The sequence below is a fragment of the Alligator mississippiensis genome, chromosome 5 (genome assembly GCF_030867095.1).
Source record: "Alligator mississippiensis isolate rAllMis1 chromosome 5, rAllMis1, whole genome shotgun sequence".
NCBI lineage: Eukaryota > Metazoa > Chordata > Crocodylia > Alligatoridae > Alligator > Alligator mississippiensis.
Window position 1 is genome coordinate 118,652,327 of NC_081828.1, and position 21,467 is coordinate 118,673,793.

Genomic DNA, 21,467 nt, shown 5'->3' on the forward strand with positions numbered 1-21,467 from the left:
TTTGGAAGATGTAAGAGTAGAAAGCCATACAATGATTAAACTGCAGCATATTCATACACTATGTATTCTCTCTGGCCAATTGTACCCATAGGCTTTCTATTTTTAACAAAAGAGTCTACAATACTCTTTACATTTACAAAATGGATTATCTCCTGTTTCATTTGCCTCGCCCCCAGAAACAAGCATGTCATCTAGATACTTCCATTTACATATGTATGGACAATTTTCAGCAGAGTGACAGCAACACAGAACATACTATCAAATCAAAACTCACTGTTGTAAGTAACGGTGTGAGGTACCCACTGTTGACAGTAATTACGAAGCCTCCGCAGCTGCTCCTCCATCAACTTCTTTTATCTTAATAACTGCTGTGAAACCTCCAAAAACCTGGCTACAACATCACTATGGCAGTTAGTTGAAAAGCTAGAATCATATGAGATTGACTCAGCAAAAGGTTTCATTGGACTAATTCATCCTTACTGTAATGTTACTGACTTCAGCTTAGTTATGAACCGGGAGAATTTTTTTACCAACATTTTTTTTCTTCCACAAAAAGCTTTTAGGTCTGGTCTACAGATAGGGGATTTTTGCAACTGATGGCTAGCCTCACCAGTTAGAAATCATTAGAATAGTCAGAGCTGAAGAATGAAACTAGTAAGTCAAAGACTTTGTAGACCTTAGCTGTTCATAAGTTTTTCCTAAAAGATGTTTCTTTTACTTTTCTACTGTAATGTTCCTCATCTCTGCAATAGTTTTATGTATTTTAAACTTGAAAGCCTCCCTTATCTTTGGAAGATACAGAGACATAGTACATGTTCCATTTTAAATTGTACATCCTATTTCCACACAGCGTTTTCTGAATTTTAAACACCTTTCCCCTTTATAGCTAAGTAACACTAAGTATTCACCAGAAATTACATGTATCTGTAAAAAATGGCATTTATCTATACATGGATTTTATAGGTTAGAGTTAAGCATATTTATTAAATATGCCATACTAATGTTAATGTCAGTATTTTCGGATAAATAACTAGATAACTTTAATAATGGTATATTTTACCAATCCTAACTAATCATTCCAATATTTGCAATGCTTTGGTTTTCCTTAATTAATTTCAATGTTGCTATACATAATTTTAGATTAAATTACATTAGATTAATTATCAGATACATCCTAATAATATTACTTAAATTTGTGAACTAGCTAATTCAATTCACGTGCGCACATACGCATGCAACATGTATAGTTAAGATTGTTTCCGTCTTTATGATAACCTTACATTGGTTATATTAGGAACATTGTACCTGATTTTAAAAATAAATCCTAGACATTGGAAGTTATACAAATGGTTAACCTTCCTTGATATTCTTTTAATAACAATTTTGAAAGAATTCATAATACATATTTCAGTAATCCTAAATCTCACTGTAAAAAGGGGCTTTTCCAGGGCCTATTAGGAGTAGGCCCACCTGCCTATTCCTGGGCTAAACGCCCATTTCTCTAACCTGCCATGCCTTGCTGTTCAATAATTGGTGTCTTAATTAGGTGGGAGGTTGCCCATTTCCTGCTCTGATGCCAGGGAGCGCTATCTGCAGCTCTGAAACCTCCTCTACACCTCAGCCCATGCCTCATAGATGGCATCCACATGATGTAATCATAACCTACACCACAAGTGGTGCTCCGGGGTCTCACAGGGACTCTCACTCCTTCCCTGGAGCAGCAGGTCATTGTGGTTAACCTCTAGGACTTTCCTTCAACCCACACTTGGCCTCCTTGCAATAGAGGACTTACTGGGGTCAGGACTCACCCCTAACTCTCCGACTGAGCTCCCTAGTTGGCCTCTTACTCAACTATGGGCTCAGGTGTCCAAAGATATACCTTGGCCTATTTCCCACTCCTGCGGTTCCTACTGTGCCCACTCTGGGGCCTCTATAGCATGCCCCACCCTGGGGTCTTCTTAGCCTCCTCACACTCAACTACATCCTTACACCTGACTACTCACAGGGCTGGCCCTTGTGCTGCCCTTCAGGCCTACCCCCTACTCAGCCCCCCTCATGCACAGCCCTTCAGGCCTACTCCCATCCAACCCTACTCTGTGTGGGGCCACCTACATCCCTGCCCTCTCAGGGCCTTCACAACTGCCCTCTCTCTTGGGCTACCCAATGCCTGCCCCCTCCAGGGCCACACAACTATCCCCAACCAGGGGCCTCTGGGGTCTTCCTCCCCTGTGAGCTCAGGTGGTCACAGCCATGTCTGGTCCCCTCCTCTTCTGGGGTCTTCCACCCCCTAGGGCTCAGGTGGCCATAGCCATGCCTGGCCCTGATACCCACCGAATTATGGGGGCTAGGGCTGAAGGTGCCTTGACCCACCTTTCACCAGGGTGGTGTCAACAAGCAAAGTGACCCAACCAGATTATTGCACCAAAGTATTAAGTGACGCAACCATTTGTAAATAGCGATGCGGTGGCGGAGTGTATCAGCAATTTGACCCAACATGCGAGTGATACGTGATCAGAGCATGATCACCTGTGGTCTAGCCAATCAAAGACCACCTAATGGGCATGGCTGGCTGGCCAGCATGTCCATGGGTTCCAGAATGTACCATCGGGGAGCTTCCTGATTGGCCGAAAAAGTTATATAGGAGACCGCACGCCTCGGTGCGTGGTCCCCAGGCTCTGACTCTCAGGACGGATTGATCACCCGTCTTGGGGCCTGGTCAGACCCCTAGGTCTATAGCAGAAGCTGCTCCAGTCGCTCCGAGCATTATAGTTTACTGTTTCGCCAAATCCGGAACGCCCTGTACTTTGTCCCAACCAGACATAGTACTTGTATACTGCAGTCTCCACCTGCCACCCACCACCTGTCCCTCGTTGCTGTATATAGTTCATCGCCTCCAAGCTATATCACCCTTCAAGTTGTGTCGATAGTTCTGTAAGTAAATATCAAATTTTATTCCAAACCCCATTGTCTGCGGTGCTTATCTCATCTCCCTCTCGCACTTGGCATCCCCGAGCGTGTCTGGGTTGGTGTCACCACCCGGTGCCCCACTCGACACGCAACTGCAGCCGTTTCCCAAGGACCATCCGGGAATCGAGGCCCACAGGTGGTAACTGGCTTGGCATTTCCTGGGGGCTCCCACACCACCAGAAGCCCCGCCATGCCACCCATATCCTGCAGGGTGCAGTTTTAGATCATGCCCAGGACCAAGACCCTCCTGCTCCTACCTGCTAGATGTCCCATGCAGCTCAGCCAGGCGATGTTGCTGCCTGGGCTGGCAGCAGAAAACTGCAGCCTTTATATGCCTAGTGCTCAAAATGACTGCCCTCGTGAGGCGCTTGGCTGTTGCCTGTTTTCTGCCCTTAAAGTGGCAGGTGCCCAAACGTGCACTGCCACACTCGCTTACAAAAAACATGCCTACACATTCAACAAAACACATGTATAGTCAAGAGTATCCAAGACAGAAAAACATGAGGACAGCAAATCTAACTATCTTCATCTTTCTGATTGTTTAAAGTACACTAACTAGTATGGGTATGTTTGGGTGTTATATTTAGATAAACCTAATCAGAGTCAGTCTGATCTAAATGCCCAATTGTGCAGGCATTCTGAGGGCTTAAATATCCCAAAAATAGTGTATACATCAGGATTTAGATTGAGATCAGGTTAACACAATCTAAAAAGAGTTAAGCTGATCTCCCGAATGCTTGCATGCATTTGCAGTGCAACCCTGGGCCTGGGAAAACCTAGCTGCCCATCCTAGCCCTGAGGCTGGTCACACCTGACTGTGACATGGCTACCCACCCCAGCCCAACACCTGACTGTGACATGGCTATTTTCAGACTCCCATCTCCCTCCCTATGCACCAATGCCCCCTCAGACTTGCCAACGCCCCTGTAGATCCAAAGTACCCATTGTATACACACTGAAGAGTGACCAGTTAACCTGGAGAAAAAGGATTGAAGAAGAAATCAGGGAGAACATATATAGAGAGAATGCTTCTTTTCACTTGGTTTCTCAGGCAATCAAATATTGAAATGCAACACTGAGCTTAAGTAAAATTCTAGCGTATTCTTTAAAAATGCCTTGGAAAATGCATATTTTTTTTAAAGCTTGACATAGGTTATTAGCTTTATATCAAAGGTTATAACAGTTTAGCATATAGAAACGTGCTATTATAGCATTTTATTTTTCAATAAAATATAGACATTTTCTTTGGAAGAAGATTCAATTATGGTAGCATCCTCTCTTCTTGCAGACATATGCAAGAATATAGTAAAAATAATTTTAATGATATACCAAAGCTAAAATTCATTTAATCTTGCTGTAATACCCAGTGGTACCTACAACCATTATCTATGACCATTCAAAGTGTTAACAAAAGAAAGGTAATATTCTTTAAAAAAAATGAACTAGCAATTATTACAAAAAAAAGCTTAGTGTTTTTTCCATTGTCTTTGCTGTGCAACAAAATACTTATAGTCTTAATGGTTCTAAATGATTACACAAATTATGGTGAATGCATTTTAAAAGGTACATCTGTTGACAGGAACTCAAGTTATGGTCTTTCAAAGCATTTTCTTCTCCCATTGCTATACGGATATAGCCCTCTTTAATGATGCCTTAAAAAGTGTGAAAATAAAGTGAAGTGCAATGGTACAATGAAAAAGAAAGTTTCTAAAGCTACCTATTTCTATTAGAACAATACAAATGATTGAAAGTAGTATAACGCAGACAATAATCAATTTGTTAAATGTACCAAAGTTCCAAAATTATTTGAATTCAGCCTGAAACTATAAGGGAATTTAAATTCTCCATGTGCATGCTTTATGTCTCCAAGGTCTATTTGGAAGGAAATAATTTAAAAATGTATACTGTCCTAATACTCATTTTGTTCATTTTAGGCCTCCTCTAACCAAGTATCTGGAGCATAAAGGTTCCTGGAATGAGGCCACAAATGTGTTGTCTAATTCTGAGATCATTTCGGAGAAAGTTGACCTGATTTTATCCAAATAATGTTTTTAGGTTTTTATCATTTGCACTAGAAACCAGAAGACATTCAATTATTTTTTTTTCTTTCTTCTAATTCTAATTTTACTTAAACTCAAAGACAAACCTTTTATGCCTTGAATGCACACAGATCAAAAGCAGAAACTATATGATCATCTGAACCCAAGGATTCCTTTACATGTACAAGAAAAGGTGTGATTGGTTCTAATGCGTGATTCACACAATTGGACCTCCTGCCATGCCACACATGCATGGCAAGTGGCACAATTGTGAATAATGCATTAGATGCCACTGCACTTTTTTGTCATTGCAGGAGCCTGATCCCAGGCTCCTTCTACACTGGCAAGAAACAAGCTCCCCTGTCTAAAAGCCCCGTCAGCTGAAGTGGGCTTCTAGCTGTGGGGTGCCCCAGGGGTCCCCACAGAAGGGAGATCACAGTTGCTATGATCTCCCAGATGCAGGGGTGGGGGGAACGGGTGAGCAGAGGGGGTCCTCACATCCTTCAACTGGGAGACCACAACAGAAGTGATCTCCTAGCTGTGGTGGGGAGGGGGTGGCTCTGACAGCTGGGAGACTGAAACAGCTGTGATCTCTAAGCTACAGTGGGACTTCATGAAACCCGCAGCTGGGAAACCACAACAACCGCAGTCTCCCAGTGGCAGGAGAGTCTGCAGCTGCTGTGAGGGTGTGTGGAGCACACATTAGATTCCATCATGCCCTATGGCTGGAGAAGTGGGGAAGCCAAACCTGGGCTTCCCCTGCACTGGCAAAAAACAACCCATCAGTTGACCTGGGCTCCCAGTTTCAAGAGTACCCACAGGTCCTCATGTCAGGGAGACTGCAGTTGGGCAATCCCCCAGCTGTGGAAGGGCTTCAAGCACCCTTTCAGCTGGGAGAGCGTATCAGCTCTGATCTCCCAGCTGGAAGGGTATGTGAAGCCCCGCTAAGACTGGGAGAATGCATTGACACAGCTGATATGGTCTCCCAGCCATGGGGGTGGAGGGAAGTTAATATACCCTGGGCCTGGGAGATCACGTCACCTGTGTTCTCCCAGGCATGGGGGTGTGTGTAGTACTCCTGTGGCTGGGAGACTACAGCTGCTGCAATCTCTCAGGGTCCCCAGGGTGTTCATGCCCCACTCCCTCAGAGGTTCCCAGCCATAGGGGCCCCTGGCCACATGTTCAATTAATGATACGACAGGAAACAGCTATAAAGTGATTACATACATTGTGTAGAATAACTTAGTAATTTATTGTTCTTTTTATCATGCTATTAACTGATTGAATGTATGGCTGGGTGACCATTTAAGGGGTGATTAACTGGTTGCATCTTATAGACTAACAAAATCCAAGATGCATAAGTTTTCATAAGCATAAACTCAGTTCATCAGTTCTGTGAGCTCATGAAAGCTTATGTATCTTGGATTTAGTTACTCTATAAAGTGCATCTGTACCCTGTCTTCTATTTGGTGAAACATTTATGCACACACTCAGATATGACTGACAAGAAACAACTTTTCCCTTACACCTTTCACCATTCTGCTTGAATATTTTTTACAAAACTAGGTGCTATTTGAAACTTTCATCTACACACTATATTATATTATGTTGGCATTAAAATAGTCTGAAAAGTTAGAGACTAAAATGTCTCACTTGGTCATGTATTCTGTATCCCTACCTTGTGATAGTTTTTTTTTTTTCTTATTAATGCTGTCAATAGTACAGCTCTAAAAAAAAACAAGCAACAGAGTTCAAAAGACTCATCTATAATCTACCTGACTTTTGTCAGGAAATTGTGTTTAAATATTTTTGGTAGAACAATGATATAGCTAGGGCATCTGAAATAGAAACCTAGTCCTAAACCTAATGACTTACTGCTGTCTCAAAATGCCTAGACCTGATAAAAATGGCAACATACACAACTGCTTAAATTCATTATAGTCACAGTCATTTCCTGTTCTTCCATCTTCTGTTTTCTTTAAAGTTTTCCCCTGGACATGCACCAAAAGGAAAATTTGAAGTCTGAGTGGAAGAGCCAGTAAAAATACAAATTCCAATATCCTGCTAGCAATAAAATTGAACAGGCATTCTTTCTTCGCCTTCAGAGATCAATTTGTGATATATTTATTGCAGACATACACAGAGAATAAAAAAAATAGGTATATGCATTATGGCTTCATTTTCAGAAGTGCTGAGTACCCACAAGCCTTCTGAAGTCAACAGGAGTTGTGTGTGCACAATACCACTGAAAACAATGGCCTAGGTTCCATATAGTTGTATATAGTTTATATCTTTGTATTCCACACATGGGAGCACAGGAAAAAACTTCTTGTATCACCTATTGCACAAATAACAGAATTTATACTCAGAGTTCATTTAATCTCATAGGTTTTTCCAAGAGTGTAAACAGTTAAAAGTGTGTGCAGGTGTTTGTACCTACAAAACATCAGTGAAAATAAGGGAAAAATAATGTTAATGTGCACACTAAGGAGGGGGAAGAAAACTTACCCCACACATACATCATCCCTGTTATGACAGCACCAAATAGAGCTGAATGGCAAGAATAAAAAATAATCACTCCCATGTTCTTGAAGACTATTGCCTGAAGTGTCAGAAATTCTAAAGAATTCTATCAAGTACGACAACATTGAAAGAGTGTATTAGACAAACAGCAAGTATCCTAGTAAAAATCAAATTCAGTTACCAGAGGAATATATATATATCTGAGGGGAAATAGTGTAGCTTTTTATTTCTGAGAAATGCAGCATATCTATTCAAACTAGCATTGATGATTTAAAGACATAGTCTGTTTTTCATTCCTGTACACAGCTCAAATTTTCACATAGTATAAAGAAATAAAATAATTCAGATCTGTCTCTTAAATTGGAAAAAATAAGTAACTGGGTATCATAGCACGTAAGAAATCACAAAAAATTGGCAAGGCACTCTCAGTTTTGTTAGAATACAAGGGATTGATTCTTTCTCAAGAGTACAAAGCATATATGAAGGGTTGTGGTGATACTGCTGCAAAGAACAAAATGCATAATACATCCCATGAGAAAAAGGGAAATTATTGATGAATGGAGACTAACTCTTATCTGCCTTGATTTAAAATCACATCCCTGTACATTCAGGTAACCCTAGTAATGAATAATAAAACTAACTTAGTAATTTATACTAACAAAAGGTTATTTTATATTCTAATGCTTAAAAAAGATTTGGATTTATGGAATGGGAGAATTCTTTTGGAAGGAATAAAATGAGAAGACAAAGACCCAGATAAAGCCTTCCTAGTTCTGTTTTATTCATAAATATGTACTCTTCAAAATACCAGTTAGATTCTTTTTTTAGCCTTGCAAGTCCAGACTGTCTTCCAATCTGATGCATTTATCTATCTAGTTTACCAATTTCCCAAATACAGTAAGGACTGTATTCTAACTTGCGTGCATACAGATATGCCTGCTTTGTACACAACTGACTTATGTGATCAAAGCATATTAAAACATGACTTAAACTATTTACTAATAAGTGAGAGATTATTTTTCCATTCAGAATGCCAAATCCCTAAGCCACTTAGGATCAAAGGTAAAGGAAGGGTCAGAGCAATGCCAGCTCTAAAACGTGAATTTCTAGAATATTATGAGTGACCAAATGCTAAGGCCTCTGCTGGAAACGTTTAGGCAACTGTAACTATTGTTGAGACTGTGCTTCAGTTACATGAAAAAGTTAACTGATATTTTCTTTCTCTTTTCTCTCATCCTATTACTAATTTTAATAAAATATAAATTAAGTAAACCCTACAACCTCATTTAACAAAAAAAAAATAAAAATACATTTCTTCAGTTAAACTCAGCAGCATTTATTACCACATAGCTCCAGATGTTTCTCTAATTAGGACTGGGAATTTTAGTGTTGCAATGCATCTTCTATCCTTTACAGAAGGAAATAGTGCACTTCTGCCCATTAACCTGAATTAGTAGAGAATGTCAACAGGATAACACGCATAACCAATCTGTTAGCCACATATCTAGACTGCTCTTTTTACTGGATGCATTCCCTGAAGGGTCTACATTGCTAGCTCTATAAAACCATTCAGAAAATTTAGTTAAGCATGGAGTCTTCTGACGTGACACTCATATTAAATTTGAACACCATATACTTAATATGTCATTTAAAATACCATATATGATTAGGGCCAGGGGAGGAAAAACTGTCTCAACAGGAACAATTAATTTAAATTATTACTCTGATAAATCTGACAATATTACTCTCTGGGGAAGTAATACACCCTGCTGTACCTTGGATGTATTTAAGAATACTTGACACATTGAAAATATTTTAAATTATTTCAATTTATTTTGAGGAAGTGTTAGCAGACACCATTATGATATATCTACTGAATTGCCCCTGCAGAAAACTAACTTTGAACACAGAGTGCTATATAAATGTTGGAACCATGCCTGTTTCTCTTGTTCAAATAAGTCTTGATATGTCGGCTATTTGGGATATCTGGAGATAAGTACAAATATTGTTGAAACAAGACTTCAAGCAGCATATATGACCTTTTGCATGTTATGTACCAAATTTATTATTTCAGCAGCCTGATTAAAAAGGTAGAAAGACGGTCTCGAATTTGCTGCATCTCAGATGTAAAATTTTAGTGTCAAAGTAAATTTATATTAACAATTAAGGTTATTTATCCATGAATGTTGAGAGAGGATTATATACTTAAATCATTTGATGCCTAATTGCTTGCCCACTATGATCCTAATTAATGGAACTCCTTACTTCCTTGGAACCAATTTGTATAGTTTTTATCTGCTTTAGACATTCCACCAAAATCTGCCTTTCAAGCTTTAATCATGTCTAAATATTTGCATAAAGAACACTATATTAAAGTACATGACTGATCTATAAGACAGGAAGAAAAAGCATTACAGACTTGTGTTAATTGGTCTACCTTGACTTGAGTTTACACCAGCTGAGACTACTGCTCTTTTCCATAAGTTTAGAAACTTCTGACATAGGTGACTTTTACTGGTAACTTGCACTGAACAGTGGATAACTTTACAGGGAAATAAATGCTAGTCTCTTATGTTCCTGGGCAATGTGAATAGCAATGTGAGAATTAAAGATAATAAGGGGTTTAGGACAGGATTGCTTCTCAAATTTAACATGCAAAGCTTTACTAAAGACAATTTTGTAAGGATTTAAGTTATGTAAATGTGGACTTGTTACTTTTAACTTGAGCTGTTTTATTCTGAGATGCACATTAGATTTCAGCAGAAAAAGCTTAGAAGTAGGCTCAGGTCTAAATGAATTTCATAATATCATCTTAAATTGGATGTTCAACAGAATATGAAAGAAACCTTTAAGACTTTTTTTATTTGTGCTGAAAATGATGATTTGGTTAACACTGGCAATTTCACAGCTAGAAAGAAAGCCAGCCTCCACATCACATCAGGGTATAAGTGGAACATAAGTAGGGGGTAGATCCTAGATGTGGAGAATTTCACCCCAAAAAGGAGTAGTCATAGTACTGTAGCCAGAACTATCCATAAAATATAAAAGGAGCAAGATTTGTTTAATAATTTTTTTTATTGGATCAACTTAATTTTTGGGAGAGGTGGTAAGTGGCAAAATTTGATGATTATTTTGATGGTCATTATGCCTGTGCAAATAGGGAAGTATTCAATTCAGAGGACAGTGATTCAATTCGGTGATTCAAATCACTGTCCCAATTCAATTTGGCTGAATCAGAATCGGAGATTTGGTGCTGATTCAACACTGATTCACAGATTTGGATCAGCCGGGGAGAGGCAGGCACAGCCAGGCAGCTACAGGTTCTCCCACGGCTCCTTCAGCTGTGCCTGCCTCTCCCTGGATGGAGAGAGCCATGCCAGAAGCCCCCCATGACTGCCCTACCAGGCCCCATCTCCTGCCCAGCCCCACCCCAGTCCTGGCACTTAAAAAAAAGAAAAGAAAGAAAGAAAGAGACCGTGTCCCACTGTGTTGCCCAGGCTAGGCGGCAGGGGCTATTCACAGGTGCGGTCCCACTACTGATCGGCACGGGAGTTTTGACCTGCTCCGTCTCCGACCTGGGCCGGTTCACCCCTCCTTAGGCAACCTGGTGACCCCCGGCTCCCCCGGGATCGCCATATTGATGCCAAACTTAGTGCGGACACCCGATCGGCATAGCGCACTGCAGCCCAGAACTCCTGAGCTCAAGCGATCCGCCAGCCTCCGCCTCCCAGTCGCAGGATTACAGGCGCGCGCCACCGCGCCCGGCTAATGCTTCACGAATTTGCGTGTCATCCTTGCGCAGGGGCCATGCTAATCTTCTCTGTATCGTTCCAATTTTAGTATATGTGCTGCCGAAGAAAGAAAGAAAGAAAAATAAAAATAAAAGCCTCACACTCACCGGCTGCAGCAACAGGGAACAAGGCCTCTGGGCACTCATGGCAGAGCACCCCCATGCAGTGGCAGGTAGCGGGGATTGCCCCCCCTCCTGGCATCTGCACAGCAGCTGCCCCATTGCATGGGTGCAGCGTGGCTCAGCGGAGCACCACATACTGCCTGGGAGCTGAGGCAATTGGGGTTGAGTGCTGCCGTGTTCCAGCTGATGCATGGAGCCACCCCAGCTCTCAGACAGTGCAGAGCGCCCTGTTGACCCATGCTGCACCCATGCCATGAATCAGCTGCTGTGCAGATGCCAGGTTGGGGGGGCGATCCCCACTTTCCCTAACTGTCCCATGCTACATGGCGGGGGGTCTGCTATGAGTACCCAGAGGCCCCAATCACCACTCCTACAGCCAGTGAATGCGGGGCTTTTTTTTTTTTTTTAATTGTCAGGATGCTGGGGTTGGGCAGGACAGCTATTGGGGAAAGGGGCTGGGCATGGGGGAAGGTTGAGGAGCAGGGGCTGTGCAGGGGGGCTCTGCCACATGCTGTTACTGCCAGTGAGTGTGTTTTGCTTTGTTTTTTGATTCCCAGAGAGCTGGGGCCGGGCGGGGGGCCATCAGGGCATGGCCAGGTGGAGGGTGGGTGATCAGGGAGTGGGGGCTGTGTGGGGTCTCTGCCATGTGGCCCCACAGCCCCTGCTACAGCCGGTGAGTGTAGGGCTTTTAATTTGTTTTAATTTTAAGTGCCGGGACTAGTCTGGGGCCGGGCAAGGGATGGGGCCGGGCAAGGCAGCCATGGGAGCTTCTCCTGTGGCTCCTCCTCCCTGGGGAGAGACAGGCACAGCTGAAGGAACCATGAGAGAACCTGCAGACGCCTATCTGTGCCTTACTCTCCCTGGCCAATCCAAATCTCTGAATCTCTCTGAATCTTTTCTAAATTGATTAAGAGGCTTTGGATTCAATTCAGACTTTTTAATGGGTCTCCCGATTCAATTTGGATTCCACGATTTGGCCACCAAATCAGGCTGAATCTCCTTCAAAACAAATCAGCAACCAAAGATTCACACAGCCCTAATGGTCATGCACAACAATATACCAAAAAGAGCATGCAAAAACCTGTGGGTGAGAAAAAAGGTGAACATAAGGAAATCTTTCTCAGGCCAATATGATCCATGGGCAAGCATGGGATTTTTAAAAGGGGGTGCAGGAGCAGCAACCAGCCCTGTAGAGGTGGCTACAGCCCTGTAGAGGTGGCTACTCCCAATCCCCTCTGGATCTGCTCTTGGGTATGTCTACTAATTTCAGACATCTATTCCATTGTACACATACGATACATTATTATTTTTCAGATGCTCATTTTTCTTTATCTCAATCTTTCTTCTTCCAATCACTGCTTTGCCCTGTACTTTCTATCCTTCAGCAATCCCCAGTCCATTTTTCATGTTTCACCTAAGTAGTGCCACAGATTTCCTTCCAGATCTACTTTCTCCATAGATCATTTATTTATTTCATCTTTTAAGCTCATTTAAAGCATATAAATCTAGTAAGCCATCTCTGCCAGACCCTTTCCTCCAACACCTTCTCACTCTCCATATCTACGCATGCTTTCCTGCAGGCTACCACTGAAAGATCTCAAGCAATCTGAACTCTATTGGCCTGGCTGCTCCTTTAAAACCTATTGAATCATGGCATGCCCCAAGAGAAGATATACCTCATAATGTCTGAACTTTCTTATGCTTTCCATTTCAATTTGTTCTCTTTGACTATATCAGAAAATATTCCTTCATTCCTTGACCATATGTGTAGCCCAAAAATATATTTATGTGCATTCAATAAGTAGTTTCAAGAAATTGTTAAAAAACAGAAGTTGGTTCAAGTCACATATTTGAAATATGAAGTTTAAATTTAACTGGATAAGTATTTTATGTCAGAGATCAGATACCCTGTTAGTGAGGGAAAGTCTATGACAGACAAAATCCAGTAGAATAGATCATAATGTCATATTTCAGCAATATTTTTCACATGCAGCAAGGTCAGGAATGAAGCATGAAAGCTAAGACTGAAAACAAGGCTATTTGAAAAACCAGAACTGAAAATCTAATAAGGGTCAAATGATCTGGCTTAAAATAAATATGTCTTAGAGCATCTCTGTATTTTATGAGACTTTATAAGACTTCCCTACTTTGGGGAATATCAACTCCACACTCAGAATAATTGATCATTTTCATTATTATTTTAAGTATATTACATTTTTTATAATTATTTAAAAGTGCAATATTTTGTGTTATGCAAGATTTTAGGCTATTCATATTATTGTTTTAATTCTGTGTACACCTGATTTTCTTTGAACCTGGTGGGTAAAATTATCATCTACTAAAAGCTTTTTAAAACTATGTAATCTGCCTATTGTTTTACCATATGATGAAATGAAAAGTCAAGACCTCACTTCAGGGTTCAGTTATTTTCCTACAGGAGAAATGATCTATTCAAGCCTGTCTAGAAAAAAGGATGGTTCTGAATTTCCTGTATGCCTTTCAGTGTTTTAGATATTGGTAATGTTATCACCATAGCAATAAAAGGAAACAAGGAGACCAGGATTCCAGTCATGGAAAGTAATTAGTAAAATGATTTTAAATATCTTGACTCTTTGGAAAAAAGTATATTTAGATATTAATCATAAAATTGCCACTGTAAGCATGCAAAAAATCATAACCTCAAATACCAGGAGCATGGAAATAACAGATTTTTTTCTACTTTTTATTTGTTCCTAAGGTTTGGAGTATTGAGAATGTGTGTTTTCAGGATTTTCTTTGTAAGCACAATGGTAAGAAACACAACAGAAAGGCTTAGAGTTTCATGGAATCACATGATTCCAGGGGTTGGCATTTTAATGCCAAGTATATGGGAACTCTCAATAAAATTATGAGAACTGACATTAGAGAGGAAGACTAGAATGCTAAGGGTCAGTGGAAACAAATCTAAGGGCCATATAATTGGGTCTCCTGCCTGCAAGTGCTAATATGGTTCTCACTAGGCCTGCTGTATGCCATGCTCACTTTAAGTGAGCATTGGAATCAAATTAAAGAAAAATAAGGGGTGGGGAAGAATGGTATATGTCCAGAACTGACTTCTGGGTGTACTTTAGCAGAAAGCTGAGGAGCAGAATGGATGTAATTTCTGTTGCAGGAAGAGGGGAGAGACTATGATGTTCTCCAGCCAGATTCATGATAAAAAGGAATTATATTCATCATTCTTCAAACTATATTTATTACTCCCACACAGTTTTCAGTCACAATTCAATAACATTCATGGTACTAGCTGATTATTTGACTGAAATATCGGAATTGGCCATTGTTCTGGTTATTGATTTACAATTTTTAAATAATTGGCCTGGTTTGCTTTATTTTTTAAAAATAAATCAATTCATTTTAAACATATTTAATGCCAAAAGTCTGACAAGTTGCTCTTATCCATCTTATTATCATTTCTTCATATTTCATTCTCAAACATTTATCTCTCCTTACAATAATCTCTTGCTGCCATTAAAAGGTCATGAAAGATCTTTAAGTTTGCTTCTTTTAATACTCCAATGATACGATTTCACCACAAATCCATTGGAGAACTCTCACAGCTAGCAGAGAATGGCAAAAAAAACAGATCCAGGATTTTACACAAGGGAGTGCAGTTGCAGCCACCAGTGCCGCAGAGGTGGCTGCACCACCTGCTTCCAGGCTCCTACCCCTTCTCCCCTCCACTGGGGCACATAGATGGCATGGCAGCAGTAGCTGCCAAGGACTTAAATTCCAATCAAGGTAAGTATTCCCTCCCTTCTTTCCTCTCTGTGCTCAGAAACACATCCTCTCCTCATTCCTTCCCTTCCTCTCCTGCCTGCCACTGCCAGTCGCTGTTACTGGGAAGTGTGGCAGTAGTGGCAGAGGCTGCAAGACGTATTCTCCCTCCCCTCCCCGCACCTGCTCCCAGGCTGGTAGGGAACAGGTGGGGGAAGCAGGCAGGGAAGGGGAATACACCTTCTCCTACTGCCATGATCCTGAGCTCAGTACAACCAATCCCCATGCAGTCCAGCTGGAGTGGGTAGGTGCTCTCCTCACCTCCCTGGGTGCTGTCCCAGCAGTAGGCTGGGGAGGGAGAGAGAGAGAAAGAAGGGGATCATGCTTTTGAGTACAAAAGGGAAAGTGGGGGGTGGAGGGACACACACTTACCTCCTTTGAAACTTAAGTCCCTGGCTGCTGCTCTGGTGGCGTGATTGGGAAGTTGGGTTTGGGGCCATAAAGCTGCCCCCTCCTTTGGATCTGCCCCTGGAAAATGGATAGTCCTAACATTTCTGGGTAACTTTCATACTTCTTTGGGGAAAATTGATCTTTTGAAAATACATATTTTTTTCTCCAAGTAATGCCCTGATTTTCTTTTTTATTATTACTTACCTTTACAAAAGGAAAGGCTAGGTATTCATCATTTTCAATCCAGCTTTCAGTGAATCCAAAACATTTGATTTTAAGTTTAATAGGTACGTTCCTTCTGATTCTCATGGGAGCAGGCTTAGTCTGCTACAAAATTTTAATTGCAACCTAATATCTAATTAAGCCAATTGTGTTGACATCTTCCCAATATGCAAGGAAGTAGATTCCTAAACTCCTAACTTGATAAGTACATGGAGGCAATGACTAGTTTCCAATAATGTTAACCTGAATATCTGCTGTGCAACATCTCTCACAGCCATTTGCACTTCTGCAAATTAAAAATAGGATGCCACACTTTTGATCTGGCAGCATTTTACACCAACTCTGGAAAGGTGAAAATGACAACAGAAGCTCTGCAGCAGAAGAAAATCAGGCTGTGGAGCACAATGAAAATTGATTTGCATTTTCATGCTTTTATTGCACACAGATTCAATCATTATTTATTATTTTATAATATTTATTGGAAGAGGCAAAACCTTTTGCTATTCTCAGTCAAGAAAAAAAAACAAAAAAAACCCTCCTCTTAGCTTGGTGTTATTAGAAAGTTCCATAGTGTGAGGAACAGGTAAAAGATAAATTGGGTGCATCATTCACAGTGTCATGCCTAATTCCCAGCTGTGAAAAGCAATGCAGGTTTAGTGGTTATCATGAGTGTATTTCTACCCAAGCCCTTGAGTTTGAAGGGTAGCTCATTAATCCAAAGGTCTGCAGGTTCAACCTGAGAATGGACATATCCTTCAGACAGATTGGTATGGCTTAGTGGCTCCACGTCGGTGAAAATTCTTAGCCTTAATGCTTGCTCTGCTCTCCTTGACCTTGAAATGTAGGCAAATTCTTTGAATGCATTTAGATGGAGTTCCGAAGAAAGACAAATCGTGTGAATCAGTTTTACTGGCAAGTCTGACCTCGATGGCAAGAGGAGGCGGAGGCAGGGAAAGAAATCTACAAAATGTCCAATGGGCATTTATCCTTAACAAGACAGGGGGGCCATCTCTCTGACTAACTTCTTATAAAGCAGTCCTTGAGCTAGCACCTTATCTTCTGCAAACATATGCTTCTCTGTCATTATTACTGAATATAATAAAGGACCAGGAGCTGGGAGGTTTTTCTGAATACCATTTAATTGAATCTATAACGTTTTCTTCACATGTCCCATGCCTTTGAAAACTGAAAATCTACAGGGGGAAAGAAAGAAAGAAAGAAAAAAAAAATCTTTGCTTTAGAAACAGAGGAAGAAAATTGCTGTTGCAATGGCAGTTCTTCACTCATTTGTGAGAACGATTTCATTTTCAGGTAAATTAGCTGCAAAATCTACTAATGCAACTTAAATATGCAGTTTTAAATGAAAGTTCAAAAACTGTCTTATTAATAAAAATGTAAACAGGAGGCGAAATCCTGAAGTCCTTGCTTCAGCAATAATCCTATTGATTTCAATCGGAGTTTTGCTTCTGTAAGCACTCAAAACTTTGACACAAAGGTTTCTGGAACCTTTATATCCACAAAACCAATTTCTAAAGTGGCACTACTATGTGGACTTTATAACATTTTAAAGCCACTGTGTATTTCACATTTCCAGGTCATTCTTAAGAATCATATTAATTAAGTTCTGCTGTTAGTAAAATAATGAGGTTTAAAATGTCAGTGCAAAACAAGGCCATAATGTGTTCAGAGACGGATGGAAATGTGGTGGCAGCATTTTCTCTGTTTTGAACCAATTCTTCCTCCACTCAAAGATGCATTAGACTTTAAGCAAGCTAACAATGACATTATTTCAGCTAAATTATATCATGTAAGGCTTTTAGATTTTGGGGACATCCAAGTTTACAGAGCAAAGGTGAAAAAAATGCTAATGATCAAAAGGACCAACTACCAGTTATAAGTAGTAAAACAAAAATGCAGTCCAATATTTTGTCTTCTGTTAGAAAAATGAAAGACTAGAATATTTTAGCAGTGTAATAAGAAGTTATAACTCAAGGAAGGTAGTGAGTCTTTATATAAAGCTTTTGTGTGGAAGTGTCCACAGAATTGGATACTAAGCTTTAGGGAGATTCTAGGGAGAATTTAGGGAAAGTCCTATAACTTATTCTGACGTGTCTTTAGTTTATGCATTTTAAGAACCCTTAATTTGAACCCATACTACTATTTGGAAACCTACATTGTGCCACCCTTAGTCATATTAAATATTATGTTACTCTTTACGTAACTACCATTATTTCTGAGTCATGTATCATGAGTGAACCTCTAAAAGTACCTAAGTCTATTGGATAATTTCTAATCATTATATTTTAGATTCCCTACACATTCTACCACAACCTGGTTCCTCAGTCAAATACAAAAACCTCCCAAATGATCCTTTCATTGCATTTAATGGGGAAAGTATTCTTTGTTCTTTGTTTGAGAAAGCAAAATTCCAATTTACTTCAGCTTTGTGAACGAAGGATTGAAAAAATTGGCCCCCAGTTTTCCCTCACTCTTTGCTCAGGTAAAAAAAAAACATTGTGTTTGGTGCTTTTAGAAGGGATAAAGGGCCTCTCCAGGAAGACTGAGTAAAAACTGAATAAAGAATTACAATTCCACCCCTGTGTACTGCCATATTTTCTCCATTATGATCAGATGTGATACATGAAGCCAGAATCTCTTCTGTTTTTGTGTTATGCTTACTGCATTTGTATACAGGCATTTTGAATAATCTTATGAAATCAACACACATACTTTTGTTGTTTTATTGCTGTTAGTACTGGAACATACTTATTTGCGTCTTACTGAAGTAAAGCTCCTACGTTTAGAATCCTATAAAACCATTAATTGCCCAAACATCAACTGTTTTTGTTACCAAATGCTTCAGAAAACTGCTCTGATAGCTGTTGTATGTAACATGTAATTTCCTAGGGGGGGATTCTGTAGGACAGCCAGAGATTATCTTTATTGTAAAGATCATCTCTATTTTTTCCTTCTCTATAAAGTTTATAGAAAACCAAAAGCCCTTATTTTTAATTCAAATGAGCTCAAACAGTATGATAGGCTTTCTGATCACGATTCTCTCAGACTAATTCTACCTGCCCCTTGGGAAGATTTATTATTATGGGCATTGGAATCTAATTGAAGGTATTACTCTTCCAATTAGTTGGGTGAACAAAGTGTTCTGTGTATCTGCCATCATTTTCAGCTGCTCCAAATAGGAAGGAATGTATAGTACTGGACCAAAGTTTCTGATAGCTTTAGTTGGGATTTCTAGTCATTTGATCAATCTGAAGCAGGTGAAGAATTAGATGATAATATCCGGTAGAATGTACTAACAAAAGTTTTAAAAAGGCCGCTGTTGAAAAGGCTGCACTGAGAAATTTGGGGAAGTTACAGGATGGTTAGATCAGGTTAAAAATGACCACCCGATCTAACTTAGTTCACCCAGGTGCAGACCTTGCATTAGTTAGGTGGATCTGAATGTGAACTGTACAGACATTCAAGGACAGTTAGATCGGTCTAAAAATGCTAGATCTGGTCCAAGTTGACCCTACCTCTGCGGTACATTCAATTTAGCTTGGGATGGCGTAGCCCCTAGCTCTGGGGGTTGGGGGTTCTGGGGGTTGGGGAAAAGAGCCCCTAAGCCCCCTGTGGACCTAATGGGCCCCCCGATCCTAATGGGCCAAACACTGTGGGTACAAATCCTGCTTACCTCCTGATCCCCAACCACAGATGTAGCCTGCCCCCAATCCCTCTTACAAACCCCATCTGCCTCCCACCAATCTCCCCATAGACCCTTCCATGCCCCCCAGAATCTATTCACCCCACCCTGAATCCCTCCAACCCATCCGAAACCCCTCCCTCATCCTGACTTAGATCAGGTGGCCGTTTTAACTCAATCTGACCTCTCCCTGATCTCCTCAAATGTTCATACACAGCCATAGAGTCTATTTGTTTTTAATTTACTAGGCAATTTTTCCATACTGTAAATGATTTTACCAGCAAAATGACTCTATCAGCAAATTATTGTAAAACAGGTTTCTATAGGTAATGGTACATATTTTTAGTATTTTTCCCATTAGTACTAGAATTCTCACACGCTTCTGGAAAGTAAAAACTACCAATTTGCTTTGGTGAGAAGGATTCCAACTAAAGCCATGTTAAATGTTTGCAACAAAACTTGAAAAAAGACACTCTCTGTATTTCAGGTTTCATTACTAACTCAGTCCATGTTCAATGCAAGACCTGTTAAAAGTTTTAAACATTTCAAGAAAACCTACAGTCAAAGCTTAGCAAAAAGAGAGGTAGCTAATGGTTTTGTTTCAAAATCATACAATACCCTCTGGTTTGGGTTTGGAACAGAAGAGAATTCATTCCAGGAAATCAGAGAAATCATACATGAAGCTCCTTTACTTATTAAATCAAAATCTCATCTAGATTTGCAAACCAAGCAAATTTGAAAAATCAAGACATGCGTTGAGATTTTTCAACCCACACTTCCAGAATGTGAAAAGACCCTTTCCTCAGTCATTTTGAATTTAAATGTAAAGCCCTTAAACAGTAAAGATACAGATAGTCTTCCTGATCAGTTGATATAGATGATGCTGACACAATAATTAGCCCCATAGATGGGATCTAAAATTTAATACTTGTGTATCATAACACAATAAATTGCACTTAATTTTAATCTAAGAAATATTAGGTGTTAGACCCTGACTCCATGCGGCACCCAACAACTAGGGAGACAATGATCCAATTGCTCATGGGTTCTGTTACTCATTAGCCAGAGCAGGCAGGGAGCAAACACTAGCATACATTGCTTGCAACAGCTTTATTCAGAAAGGAGACGGCTTCGGACAAGGGTCCCTCACAGATACACAGCCAGGGGACCTGCACTGAACAATATATTTTTCCTACATTTATACACTGGTTTATATTCATTAACATTCATTCCACCCTTACTTCGCCCATGTTCCAACCATTTCTCCTCCTATTTCAAGCTCCGCCTCTGTTTACTGTTTGCTTCATTAGCATGGAATTGCCTGTGCATTTTACTCATTTACATGTCTATTTGCTATGAGTACATGTCCAAGGCCATGAACCTACTTCTTTTGGTCAATGGGAGGACTTTGACCAAAACCTGGAAGCTTCTGGAGGCTTCTTCACCAATCACCATTCACCTTTTAGCATATGTTCATCTTGGATTCTGTTACCAATTACATGTTGTTTTTCACATTCCAGTCTGTTTTTCTGTCTCACATTGTACCATCTTCCACATTCCTAAGACTTCACCTCAGTCGCAGCACACAGACTCACTTGCTTTTTCTCAGAAAAATGGTTAACACAGTTAATATGGTTACTTAGCATAAACAAGTGGTTGGCTTAGCTATCATTCTGTCTTATGGTCAGAAGCTCTGCTAGGCCACAGGTAAAGCCTTCATTCAGCTGCAAATCCAGTGCTCCTCAAAAATCCACATAATGTTACCCTAACATTAGACTGCCATGTCATTTGGATATCTGCCTCCAGAATTCCAAAGCAAGTTTTATTCTCTTCGCTCAGTCAAGCTATACGCTCAAGAGGAGAGCAGAGTAAGTTCTTCAGGGATGTCCTAAAAGCCAAG

At 40.3% G+C, this 21,467-nt stretch overlaps 1 protein-coding gene and 1 non-coding gene across 2 annotated transcripts in view; both read right to left on the reverse strand.

The window, feature by feature from the left end:
- Positions 1–21,467, reverse strand: part of CNTNAP2 (contactin associated protein 2) — a 1,295,029-nt gene that overhangs the window by 719,393 nt on the left and 554,169 nt on the right. The gene's annotated exons all lie outside the window — the stretch shown is intronic.
- Positions 11,287–11,393, reverse strand: LOC132251025 (U6 spliceosomal RNA). Its single transcript, XR_009462833.1, has one exon. It is a non-coding gene; the product is annotated as a U6 spliceosomal RNA (small nuclear RNA).